The following is a 13,764-nucleotide window of genomic DNA, read 5'->3' on the forward strand; positions in this document are numbered from 1 at the left end:
AAATCACTGTCTAGAATTATTAATTATCCTTGAGTTCAATTAAACACATCAGACTAATACACCTGAAAACAATAATTTGTAAAAGCAAGGGCCAGAGCTGGAAAGTTTGAATCCCAGTTCTAAGGTGCCAAATGATATTTACAGTGATCATATTGAAACAGAAACAATTGTATAGGGCCGATTATGAAGTCACCAACACGGTATAATTGGGAAGTATCATTCCAATCTCATGACAGAAGGAAGAAAACTATGGGCCTGATTCAGAGTTTGGGGATGGAGTTAAGTCTGTCAGGATGGCAAGAACAATTCTTACACCAGCCCGAGGTATATCTGCATACCAAATTTAGACTTTCTGACAGCCTGCAAACAACTCTTGGCATTGACAGCACCTGCTGTCCTGGCGGTTCCTGTCTATGCAGTAAAAGTTTACAGATGGTACAGTTAGACATGACAGTGACCCAAACAGCAAACATTTGACATGTTTTCTGTTTTTCAAAAACAAACTCCCAAAGTGTGAGTTTGTTTTCGAAAAACAAAATACAAATGTCCCCCACATCCTAGGAGTTTTCTCCCAGGGTGTGGGTTGTCGTTATTATTTTTCCTGTCCCTTACACCCAGGTTTTACCTTAAATAGGAGGGTCTGTGTGTAGTTCTTCCTCCGGTGGTCCTCACCCCTTCAGGCTATTGGAGGAAGTATTCCGTCGACAAAGCCAATAAGTGAAGGAATGGGAATATTAATAGATGAACTGAATGTGACTGGAATATGAATGAATATTTACCGTAAATCAAAAAAAATACATATAGTCATCAAAGACACAGAACAAATTAAACTGACAGGGATATTTTACTCTTTGACTTTATTAAAGATGTTGTAGGGATTAAGATACTGAATAAACAGAGATGCTTTGTTAACTCCATTCTTCTGACCTATGGATCAATTGTTTCACAATTCCACTTTTTTACTTAAATTCCAGACACAAGATGTGTGTCCACTGTTAAGATTCAGAACTGAGATAAGGTGGTTCTCTCTTTCAAATGACATTTTCTGTAGCTTAGAGAAAGACTTTGTGCTAGGTGATGACGCTCACAGCAATAGCAATAGTGCTGGTTCCAACCAGGAGTATCCAAAACAAAGAAACAATAAAGCATGAAATATTGGCACCTGATTGTCATCAGCCTTTCTGATCAGTAATCAGGTGCAGACAAAAGGGCAGGCCCAGCTTAGAACCTTTGTCACCTTTAATAAGAGCAATCTCTAACCTACCCCTTACTTCTACCATCTATGTAATCACTCATGAAGAACTAATCAGAAGCCCTTCACTAACAAGGATCTCACAGAATTTCTTTGAGTAGCCTTTTCTCCCTCACTTCAATTCTGGATCTGTACCTTCCAGCAACAGGGATGCAGTCTACACCTTTCCACTTTCTTGGGAAGTTGTATTTACTCCCAATTGGTAAACAGTCATTAGTACGCGACTTTTACTCTGCATACCATTACAATGCAAGCGTAACAATGCATGCGCTGTAACAACGCGTAGCCTTTACTATGCATGTTATTACACCACATTCGCTGTTACAACACAAGCATTGCAATGCGATCCACATCGTTGTAAGGAAACTGAGGACACTGAGGCTCTTCCGTTTCCTCACAACGACGTGCACCAAGCACCCCCCCTCTGACGACGCTGGAAGGAGAAGAGAGGAACAACAAGGAAAGAGAGGTAAGAGGGGCTATGTAGTTTTAAAGGGTTTAGGGTAGGGGGTAGATCGTGCAGGGGATAGTCCTTTAGGATTAAAGGTAATGTTGTTGTGTTTGAGGAGTAGTGTTTTTGGGTTTAGAGTGGTGTCTTGGGTCGTGCAGGGTAGTGTTTGTGTGTAGGGACAGGAGTGGGGGAATGGGGAGGGTCGTGCAAGGGGTAGTGTTTTAGGGATTAGAGTAGTGTTGTGGTGTTTCTGTAGTGTAGGGTAGTGTTTTAGGGTTTAGGGTAGTGTTGGGAGTGTCGTGCAGGGTAGTGTTGGAGTGTAGGGAGCGGACGGAGGAAGGAGGAGGGTCGTGCAGGCGGTAGTGTTTTAGGGTTTAGGGTAGTGTTGTGGTGTTTGTGTAGTGTAGGCTAATGTTTTAGGGTTTAGGTTAGTGTCAGGTAGGTCGGGCAGTTAGTGTTAGAGTGTAGGGACAGGACTGGGGTGTGGGGGAACATTGTACAGGGGTAGTGTTTTAGGGTTTAGGGTAGTGTGGTGGTGTTTGTGTAGTGTAAGAGAGTGTTTTGGGTTTAGGTTAGTGTCTGGTGGGTCGTGCAGGTGGTTAATCAATCAATCAATCAATCATGGCACTTGTATAGCGCACTACTCACCCTGAAGGGTCTCAAGGCGCTTGGGGGAGGGGTCCGCTACTGCTCGAACAGCCAGGTCTTGAGTTGTCTCCTGAAGGCGAGGTGGTCCTGGGTCAGCCGAAGGTGGATGGGGAGGGAGTTCCATGTCTTGGCCGCCAGGTAGGAGAATGAATGAATTAATGAATGAAAGTGAATTTATAACAGCGCGATTGCTGCCCTGAGGCGTCCAAGCGCTAAAAAAGGAACCAAGTGAAGGGTAAAAGAAGATGAGAACCAGAAAAAGGAGGGAAAACTGAGTTAAATTAAACGGAGTTGAATAGGTGTTTTTTTAATTGTTTTCGGAAGGAAACGAGATCAGGATTGGATCTCAGGTGAGACGGGAGGGAGTTCCAGATCTTGGCGGCGTTGAAGGCAAACGTCCTTCCGCCAGATCTAGACCTTTTAACTCTGGGGACTGCTGCCATGAAGGCCTGACTAGAGCGCAGATTTCTGCCTGGATGATACTGGCTTACTAGATCACGGGTGATTAGGGGACCCGAATCCCAGAAAGCCTGGTGAGCAATACACATTGCTTTAAAAGTGACTCTCTTACGCACTGGGAGCCAGTGAAGATTAGTCAGAGCCACCTTTACTGATAATCTACGAGGAATCTGCAGCAGAGTACGCGCGGCACAGTTTTGTGCCAACTGTAATCTCTTTAGGGTGTACTCTGGTGCACCCAGATATAGGACGTTGTTGGAGTCCAGCCGTGATTGTATCAGGCCCGGTATGGCTATCTGCTTTGCCTCCATTGGGAGCAAAGGAAGAACTTTCTTCAGTGTCCTGAGTATTCCAAAGCAGGTGGCTGAGAGCTTTGTGGCCTGGGTGTTGAGTGAGAGGCTCCTGTCCAGCCATACCCCTAGGCTTTTGATGTTATCCTTCGGGGCCGGAGGGGGACCTAGACAGGGGGGCCACAATGAGTTGAAGAATGTGGGGTCAGCAGGGCCTAGGAGCATGAGCTCCGTTTTGTCACCGTTAAGTTTTAATGATGACCGAGTCATCCAGGTCTTCACCTCCTCCAGACATTCGGTAAGTCCCCCTGAACGTGGTTGGAGAGCCTCCTGCGCTAATGAGACCACCAGCTGGGTGTCGTCCGCATAGGATATGATCTTAACTCCATACGGACGAACTACCTCAGCCAGTGGCCTCATATAGATGTTGAAAAGCGCGGGGCTTAAAGAGGAGCCCTGCGGGACTCCGCACTTCAGGGTAATGCTAGAGGACACTGTCTGTCCATCAAACACTTGGAATGACCTGTTGCTCAGAAAAGATTTTAACCAGAGCCACGCCTTGTCCACAATGCCGACATTCGAAAGACGGTTCAGTAGGGTGGCATGACTGACCGTGTCGAACGCCGCACTGAGATCAAGGAGGATCACTGCCACTGATCCTCCCTGATCAAGGATTTTCCTGGACTCCTCAATGACCATAAGGAGGGCGGATTCTGTTCCATGCTTAGGCCTGAACCCGGTCTGGGTGGTGTCTAGCAGCTGGTTATCTTCAAGGAAGCTAACCAGCTGGAGATTGACATACCTCTCCACGATCTTACTCACCCAGGGAAGCAGGGAAATCGGACGATAGTTCCCAAAGTCCGATGGTTCTAGATTGGGCTTCTTTATCAGCGCTCGGACCATCGCCCGTTTCCAAGCAGAAGGGACAATGCCCGAGGCAATAGAGGCATTTAGCAGGTTCCTAATGATTGGTAGGACAGTCTGAGAGACCAGCATCATGGCTTCAGGGGGTGCCGGATCAGATGGAGATCCGGATTTTACTTTCCGAGCCATGGACTCCAATACTTCGAGATCCATGCAAGGAAAGTAACTGAGCAGAGGTGGAGGGGCTGGAGCGGAGTCTAAAGTCTTGATATTGTCCTGAATTAACGGAGGGGTGGGAGTGAGAGTGCGGGGGAAGGAGGCATATATTTTATTTACTTTAGCTGAAAAAAATTCAGCCAAGTCATTGCACTGGGAAACAGACTTTTCCTTCAGAACAATTGGAGACGGAAGTTTTGTGAGTTTTTGCAAAGTTTGAAAATTTTCTCTAGGTTTGGATTTTGCAGCTAAGATCTTGTCAGAGAAATACAATGCTTGGGCGGCTTTTAGTTCCTTTTTATATGCTTTTATCTACTCTCGATATCGAGTCTTTTCCTCCATGGAGTAGTCTAGTCGCCATTTTCTTTCGATTTTCCGGCATTGGCGCTTTTTGTCCCTAAGTGCCTCCGAAAACCACGGTGCTGTTTTATGGAGGCGTTTTACCGTTGATTTCTTGAGGGGGAGGATGGATTCGAGAGAGTGCAGGATCCAGTTTTCATAGGCCTGGTTAGCCAGACATGGATCCTCGTTGTTAGGGGGAAGTTCTTTCATAAGTAGGTTTTTCCATTCCTTTGTAGGTATCCGTGCCCAGGATCTGGCAAGTCTTATCGATGGTTTTACCGATGGGTTTACGAGGAGAAGGATCTGCCTCCGGCGGTGGCTCTTCGGATGCGTGGTACGGCGGCGAGGGCGTGGCTGGTAGACCGTAGCTGGCGGGTGGGCGCGTAGAAGGTCAGGCGGTCGTTGAGGTACTTGGGGCCCAGGTCGTGGAGAGATTTGTGTGCGTGGGTGAGGAGCCTGAACGTGATCCTCTTGTTGACGGGGAGCCAGTGCAGGTCCCTCAGGTGGCCGGAGATGTGGCTGCGTCGGGGGATGTCCAGGATGAGTCGGGCAGAGGCGTTCTGGATGCGTTGGAGTCTTTTCTGTAGCTTGGCTGTGGTTCTGGCGTAGAGGGTGTTTCCGTAGTCCAGTCGGCTGGTGACGAGGGCCTGAGTGACCGTCTTCCTGGTTTCCGTTGGGATCCATCGGAAGATCTTGCGAAGCATGCGAAGGGTGTGAAAGCATGATGAGGAGACGGCGTTGACTTGTCTGGTCATCGAGAGGGAGGAGTCCAGGATGAAGCCCAGGTTGTGTGCGTGGTCTGTTGGCCTGGGAGCGGGGCCCAGGGCTGGGGGCCACCAGGAGTCGTCCCAGGCGGAGGGCAATGGTCCCAGGATGAGGACTTCCGTCTCGTCTGAGTTCAGTTTCAGGCGGCTGTTCTTCATCCACTCGGCGACGTCTTTCATCCCTTCGTGTAGGCTGGTTCTGGCGGTGTCGGGGTCTCTGGTGAGGGAGAGGATCAGCTGGGTGTCGTCGGCGTAGGAGATGATGTTGAGGTTGTGTTGGCGTGCGATGGCAGCAAGAGGTCTCATGTAGACGTTGAAGAGGGTGGGGCTGAGTGATGATCCTTGCGGGACGCCGCAGATGACTTCGGTGGCCTCGGATCGGAACGGGGGAGGCGGACTCTCTGTGTTCTTCCGGCGAGGAACGAGATGATCCAATCCAGTGCCTTCTCTTGGATGCCGGTGTTGCTGATGCATTGGACTAGGGTGCGGTGGCAGACAGTGTCGAACGCTGCAGAGAGGTCCAGGAGGATGAGTGCCGCTGTTTACCCGTGGTCGAGCAGGGCTCGGATGTCGTCGGTGGCTGCGATGAGGGCGGTCTCGGTGCTGTGGTTGGAACCGGACTGCGAGGGGTCGAGGGATCCGTTCGTCTCGAGGAAGGCAGCAAGCTGTCTATTGACGATCTTCTCGATTACTTTGGCAGGGAAAGGGAGGAGCGAAAGGGAGGAGCGAGATGGGGCGGAAGTTTTTGAGGTCGGTGGGGTCCGCTGTTGGTTTCTTCAGTAGGGCGCTGAGCTCGGCATGCTTCCAGCTCTCCGGGAAGGTGGCGGTGTTGAAGGAGGTGTTGATGACGTCTCGGAGTTGGGGTGCGATAGTGGAGTTGGCCTTGTTGAAGACGTGGTGGGGGCAGGGGTCGGTTGGAGATCCGGAGTGGATGGTGTTCATTGTGCAGGCTGTGTCTTCGGTGGTCACCGTAGTCCAGGAGCGGAGGGTGGCGGTGGGGTGCGTTGGTTCGACGGTTGGGTGCGTGGACGGTGGGCCGAAACTGTTGTGGATGACGGTAATCTTGCTGTGGAAGAACGAGGCGAGAGAGTCGCAGAGATCTTGTGAGGGGGTGATGTCGTTGTTGCCGGTGCTGGGGTTGGAGAACTCCTTGACGATGCTGAAGAGTTCCTTGCTGTCGTGGGTGTTGTTGTCCAGTCGCTCCTTCAGTGATTTCTTCTTGGTGGTGCGGATGAGCTGGTGGTGCTTGCGGGTGGCGTGTTTGAGGGCGGTCATGTTGTCAGTGGTCTGTTCGAGGAGCCAGGCTTTCTCGAGGGTGCGGCAGGTCTTCTTGGAGTCCTTGAGTTAGTCGGTGAACCAGGGGGCCTTCTTGCTTCTGGGTCTGCTGGGAGGGTTCTTCAGTGGTGCGAGGTCGTCGGCGCAGGTGGTCAGCCACTGCGTGAAGTTGTGGGCAGCTTTGTTGGGGTCCGTTGTGCTGGCAGGAGGGTTCTGGCTGAGGGAGGTGGTGAGCTGGTCGGCGGTGATCTTGCTCAAGCTCCTGTGAGGAACCTGTTGCGGGTGGTGGTGGGTTGTGGTTTTTCTGTAGCTGAAGTGGACGCAGCTGTGGTCGGTCCAGTGGAGTCCGGTGGAGTGGCTGAAGGTGATGTGCTTGCTGGATGAGAAGACGGGATCAAGCGTGTGGCCGGCGTAGGGGGTGGGGGTGTTGACCAGTTGCTTGAGTCCGAGGTTGGCGAGGTTGTCCAGCAGGGCGGCGGTGTTGCGGTCCTTGTTGTTCTCCAGGTGGAAGTTGAGGTCCCCTAGGAGGATGTAGTCGGCGGAGGGCAGGGCGTGTGGGCTGATGAAGTCCGTGATGTCTTCGCTGAATTGTGTGCGTGGTCCCGGGGGTCTGTAGATGAGGGTGCCTCTGAGGGTCGTCTTTGGGTCGGTGTGAATCTGGAAGTGGAGGTGCTCGGCGGCGGCGAAGGTGTCGTCGGAGTCGGTCGTGATGCGGATGGTGTTTTTGTGGACGATGGCGATACCTCCTCCGGTCTGGTTGACGCGGTCCCTCCTGATGATCTTGTATCCGTCCGGGATGGCGATGGCGATGTCGGGGGCTGAGGAGGCGTTCATCCAGGTCTCCGTGAGGAAGGCGATGTCTGGTGATGTTGTGTCGAGGAGGTTCCAGAGTTCCACGGCGTGTCTGTGGACGGAGCGGGTGTTGAGCAGGATGCACTTGAGGTTGCTGCTGGTGTTTGGTTTGGCGGGCGTGGTGCAGGTTCAGAGAAAGGTGAACTTGCAGGTTCTGCAGGTGAAGGGTCCGTGAATGCGTTTCGGGGCGGCCCGGCAGCAGGTGGGGTTCCGGCCGGCATTGAGTGCGTTGAGGGCAGCGGCGTCGTAGGTCTGTCGGGTCGTCTTGCATCGGTGGGGCCCAGGGGTCCTGGCACTGGGCGTGGTCCAGGCACGGACGGGCGCAGACGGGCTTGCCTTTGGCGCGCCTTTGGCACACAATCGGCGCGCCCGCTGCGCGTCCGCGCGGTCTCCATTTATGGCTAAGTGGGAGGGAGGAGCATCTGGGAGGCGGGAGCGGGGATGACGCGGGAAAAGGGGGCGTGGCCGTGAGAGCGGCGGCGGCGGGAAGCAGAGAGCGGGGAAGGCGTCAGAGCGGGCACAATTATAGATGAAACAAACGTATACAATTATACACAATACAATGAAGCACCAGTACAACAGTAGAGCGCAGAGACAGTCGAGTTAGCTGGGGGATAGGGCGGCAGGCAGAGGCAGAACCAGGCTGCGAGCGGCAGCTACGGCACACAAGGGGAAACGCACACAGCTGGGGGCCGTGCGGCGCGGGGGTGTCCTGAGAACAGGTCACACTCACCTGCGCCGCATGGTCTCCATTTATGAACAAGTGGGAGGGAGGAGCAGCTGGGAGGCGGGAGCGGGGATGACACGGGAAAAGGGGGCGTGGCCGCGAGAGCGGTGGCGGCGGGAAGCAGAGAGCGGGGAAGGCGTCAGAGCGGGCACAATTACAGATGAAACAAACGTATACAATTATACACAATACAATGAAGCACCAGTACAACAGTAGAGCGCAGAGACAGTCGAGTTAGCTGGGGGATAGGGCGGCAGGCAGAGGCAGAACCAGGCTGCGAGCGGCAGCTACGGCACACAAGGGGAAACGCACACAGCTAGGGCCCGTGCGGCGTGGGGGTGTCCTGAGAACAGGTTAGAGTGTAGGGACAGGGCTGGGGGTGGGGGAAGGTCATGCAGGGGGTAGTATTTTAGTGTTCAGGGTAGTGTAGTGGTGTTTGAGTAGTGCAGGGTACTAATTTAGGGTTTATGGTAGTGTTGGGAGGTTCGTGCAGGGTAGTGTTTACATGTAGGAACAGGTCTGGGGGAAGGGGTAGTGTCATGGTGGGGGTAGCGTTTGAGAGTGAGGGTAGTGTTGTTGAGTTTGCGTTGTGTAGGGTAGTGTATTTGGATGTAGAATTTAGCGTAGTGTAGGGGTGTTTTTAGTACAAAAAATGCGTGTAAAAAGTATGCGGGTATTGGGATCTGTTGTAATGACATTTTAAAAGCATTTCCAGGAGCTTGCTATCTAATTGTATGCATAGAAAAAAATTGTGTTGTAATGGTACTTGCGAACTAATAACTTTGTTGTAAAAGTATGCGTTGTTTTGCATTGCGGTGTATCAACATATATTCCTCCCAATCAAGTGTCTTCCTAAACCAGGAGCTGTCAAAATTGCAAACCAATCATCTCAAAACTTAAACTTTCACCACACACAGAGTCTTACTAATGCACACTTGCTGCATATTCTTTGCACATACACGCACATGGAATGTCTGAGCAAAGTTCTGAAGTCCGGCAGACTACTCTACCAGCCTTGACAATCAATGCCTCTTTCATGGCCTTTCAAACATTTATTTCACATATGAGTCTCCTAGTCCTTTGTCTATTCATGAAGCTATCACTGCTGGGCTTGGTTCCCAGTGCTGTCACAATAGCCAATCAGAGCCCTTTGTTTCTCAGAATCCCTCTATGGGCCATCTGAAATAAAGCCTCTCTCAATCCCTCTTCCACTCATCAGAGACTTATTTTGATAATCACCTTTGCTGTGTGCCATAGCCCATTGGTAGCCACTAACCAGTTTGGTTGGCTTCAGACATCTGAGTTTCTCAAACCCTTTCTGCCATCCTTTACAGACCATAATTCTTTTCACCCATTCAACTTTAGACCCCTGTACCAAGATCCAGTTCCTCTGCTCGCTGATCTTTTAGCAAATACTTGCCAGGTCTATACAAAGACTGTAAAAGTTGGAGGTTTCTATAGGTTGGTAGCATAAGAATCTTGAATAAGAACCATTTACAAATGGGATATCATTCTGGTGTTGGTCCTCCTCCTGGGACTGTTCCAAGTACTCCTTTTCACAGTTGGTTTGTTCCGCTTCTTCCTCGTTCTGGCCCTGGTCTGACTAGTTCTGGTTCTAATACTTCCTAAACACTCTACTTCATGGCTCTGCTCCTAGCTCATCCTGGGCCCTTCCTGGGCCACCCGGTGCTATTGATCCTCCCTCCCTGATCCTGCTTGTCTGCGAGTCCTTTGCCACCCTGTTGTCCTGGTTCTCTTTGGAATGGCACTTTTAGTCTTCTTGGTTTTGGTCAACCTGATTCTCCTTGCCCAGGTGCCCATCCTTGTGGGCCACCTAGTACTGTGTCCACTGGTCCTGGTCTTCCTTATTAGGTCCTCTTGGTCTGGGCCTGGTTATTGGGGGCCTGGTCTTGTCCCATTGGTCTTCATGGATCTGGTTGTCCTGGTCCCCTGATCTTCACCAGCCTGATCCTAATTAAGCATGGGCGGAAAATCCGTTCTGCTCGCGGATTTTGTGGATTTTCGGCAAATTTGCGGTCCGCGAGATTCGCGAATTTCCCGCAAAATCCGCGAGCGGAACGGATTGGGTCAAAAATTGAAGCTGACTTTTGTAACTATTTTAGAATGGCGCCGGCAAGCTGCCAGCAAGCTGCCAGAGCCATTCTAAAATAGTTACAAAAGTCAGCTTCAACAGGAAGCACTAATAGATAAAGTAAAGCAGGTGCTCGAGTTGAAGCTCAAATTCAGAGGGCAGAAACGAGTGGGGCAGAGGGCAGAAGACCATAAAAATGAGTTGGGCAGAGGGCAGAAGAGCACAAAAACGAGTGGGGCAGAGGGCAAAAGGGTACAAACACGAGTGGGGCAGCGGGCAGAAAGGCACAAAAACGAGTGGTACAGAGGGCAGAAGGGCATAAAAAACGAGAGGGTGGCAGTGATAAACCAGAGGGCGCATCGCGGTCTCGCACAAAAAAAACCCCGCAAACACGCAAAGCGCCCCGCGAACATGCTAACACGCCCCCCGAACACGCAAAGCACCCTGCGAACACGCAAAAATTAAAAAATCCGCAAATTCGCACAAATTCGCGAATTTTGCGGGTCGCGAATTCGCAAATAGACAAATTTGCGGATCGCGAATTCGCAAAATTCGCCCATACTTAATCCTGTTACACTAGTTCCCTCAGGTCCTCCCGGCCCTGTGCCTAGTCCTGCTTATTCCGTTCCTTCTAGTCCACCTACTCCTCTTCATCTGGCCACTGGCCGTAATGTCCCTAGTCCACTTGCTCTTGATCTGATCAGTTGTCCTGCCCCCCTCTATTTTGTCAAGATAATCTTGGCCTGGCCCTCCTGCTTCTTGCCATCCTGGTTCTGCAGTAACTTGTCCACATAGTCATCATACTCCTTTTTCAGGTCATTGTCTTCTTACCCATCCATGTTGGTCATCCTGTTTCCTGTCATCCTGGCCCTCCTTCTCCTGGTTTTCCTTATCCTAGTGTGCTAAGTCCTGATACCCTTGGGTTTCAATAATTGATCTACCTTTTCTCCTTGATTTTGGTCTTACTGATCTGCTATGCCATGGAACTCTCAGCTCTTGACCTGCTGGCTTTGGTAGCCCGGCCATCAAGTCTTGATCCTTAAGGACCTGTTCTCCCAGTCTTCCTCACTCTCAGTCTGGTTTGCCTAGCCTTGATCTACCTATCCCAGGTTCTCACGGTCTATGTTCCCTTCCTGGTTTTGCATCCAACTGATATTATCTTCTTGCTTCTGGTTCTCTTTATTTGGCCCTTTGTGTGCTTAGTCCTCTTGGTCTCACTCCTCCTAGTCGTCCTGGTCCTTCCAGGTCCATGTCTCCTAACTTTCCTGTTCTTTCCCAGTCCTCTTGATCTGGCTCTTCTGATCCTCCTCATCCTGGCCCAGAATCCTCCTCATCCTGGCCCAGATTTAATAAGCCTTTGTGTTGTCTATGCATGGCTCAAGGCAATCCAAGGGCAAGCAGAGGATTGAAGTAAGATTTACAATGACATGCAAGGGGCAATTTGCGCCACCTATCATGTCTTTGTAAAGAAATGTAAAACAAAACAGTGACTTGCGATGTGGTCCATTGCATTTCGAACTCGTAGGCATTCTGTGGGTGAACATGGACATGCACAAGCATCCACCCATGCATTTGATGAAATTCAAGATTTACAAATGTTTGTAAATCAGTGTTTGCATCAAATTGGTACGCCACCCAAAGGATGACGTACAGAGTAGACTTTTTTCTCCTTGTTTTGCTTCGTTCTATGCGTGATGCTGAGTTCCTCGCTGAGTCCCACGTTGTTCAATCTTTACGTGAGGCCGCTGGCTGAGGTTGTAAAGCTCTGCGGTATGACCATGGTGTCATACGCAGATGATACTCAGCTAGCGGTCACGATCAGCGGGGACTCCGGGGTGGAGGCCCCAAGATTCCAGGACGGACTTCGGGCGGTGGCCAGTTGGATGACGTCCAACTGTCTCCAACTGAATGCCAAAAAAACAGAGATTATGGTCTTTGGTAAACAGACGGAACTCTGGGGCGATACTTGGTGGCCTTCTGAGTTGGGTCCCACCCCCACTCCGGTCTCGGAGATTAAAAATCTGGGGGTGTGGTTGGACCCTACCCTCAGTTTTGTTGGCCACACCAAAAGGATGGCGGCCTGCTGCTTTGGCATGCTGCGTAATTTGAGACCTGCACTCAAATTGTTTGATGCCGCAACTCGTCAACTTGTGGTTCAGGCGACGGTATTGTCTCGGCTGGATTACGCCAGCTCCCTTTTTATAGGGTTAAATCAGGCCGAGCTTACTCGTCTCCAGCGAGTGCAAAACGCAGCGGCCAGAGCAGTTGTAGGCCTTCCTAGGTTTTGCTCTGTCTCTCACACCCTGCGTGCTCTCCACTGGCTGCCTGTTAGGCAGCGGATTCACTTCAAGGTGCTTTGTATGTCCTTTAAGATCTTAAAAGGCCCTTCTGCTCAGATATTGCATAACCTTTTGTGCCCCTATATCCCCGGCCGCTCTCTTTGTTCTTCGGACCGAGAATTAGCAGCAGTCCCACGTTTTAGACGTAGTCGAGCTGGGGGACGTTCCTTTCGGGTGCGGGCAGCCACTTTGTGGAATGCACTTCCTTTTGAAATCCGGACTCTTGTCGACCTGCTTTCCTTTCGCAGGGCTGTTAAGACTTTTCTGTTTCCGTAGCCCTTAGCCCTTTTAAACTAAAATTTAAAAAAATTCACTCTTCAGTTATGTTGTGTGGCTGCCTTGTCGGGCGCCGGGATGCTCCTTCGCTGGAGCAGCTGTGCGCACAATAAATGCCAATAACATAACATAACATAACATGATCATGAAGAGGAAAATGCTTCTTTGGCATCCCGTCCTGAACACAAAAGTCCTGCTCGTAAAAAGGCCTGTGTGGAGTTCGCAAAGTTCTGCTTTGTGGAACTTCGCAAAGTGGCCAAATAACCTCCGCTGCGTTACTTGGAGTTCCACAAGCGGCGGAGTGCGTTAGGTCATGCAGTTCTCTCAGATTTTTAGCTCCAGGTGTTTGTCCCACGCTGGTAAATCAGTGCGAACGGCATCATGTTCAGTGCAAGAACTTGTTGCTTCTTTCTGCCGTTAAGGTAGATTTTCTTCTCAGTGGTAGCTTCCTCAACAAGAACAAATGGGTTCTCAACATAAGCAGTTGTTACCAACTGAAGTGGAGTTCACTGACCAGACCTACTCGTAATGTAGGCACCCTTGCACTATATTGCGAGGGTGCCTGTGTTGGCACTAGGCAGATCACAGTGTGCATGTGCAAGAAGAGAGCAAAAATGCCCCATACCTTTATAAATATGCATAGGGTCAGACCATGACAGAAAATAGGCATCGGCACCAAAATAAAAGTGGAACGCCCCCCCCATCCCCATTAGCGAATTAGACAATTAAAAAGCAGCTCATATTTTCAAATTGGTGTAGGTTTGAACTTGTAAAGACACACTGTATAATTGTTTTGTAAGGTATGGAAGACTACATGGGTTTGAGCTTTTTGCCGGTAATGTTTGCCTTTATATCAGAGAAATCAAAAGTAAAAACCAGCCCAAAAATGTCAGTGTGCCTGAAGGGGCCAACCATAA

At 50.5% G+C, this 13,764-nt stretch overlaps 1 protein-coding gene across 6 annotated transcripts in view; it reads right to left on the reverse strand.

The window, feature by feature from the left end:
• Window positions 1-13,764, reverse strand: part of LOC144821867 (uncharacterized) — a 299,860-nt gene that overhangs the window by 217,579 nt on the left and 68,517 nt on the right. The gene's annotated exons all lie outside the window — the stretch shown is intronic.

This window comes from Lissotriton helveticus, chromosome 2_2 (genome assembly GCF_964261635.1).
Source record: "Lissotriton helveticus chromosome 2_2, aLisHel1.1, whole genome shotgun sequence".
Lineage (NCBI taxonomy): Eukaryota > Metazoa > Chordata > Amphibia > Caudata > Salamandridae > Lissotriton > Lissotriton helveticus.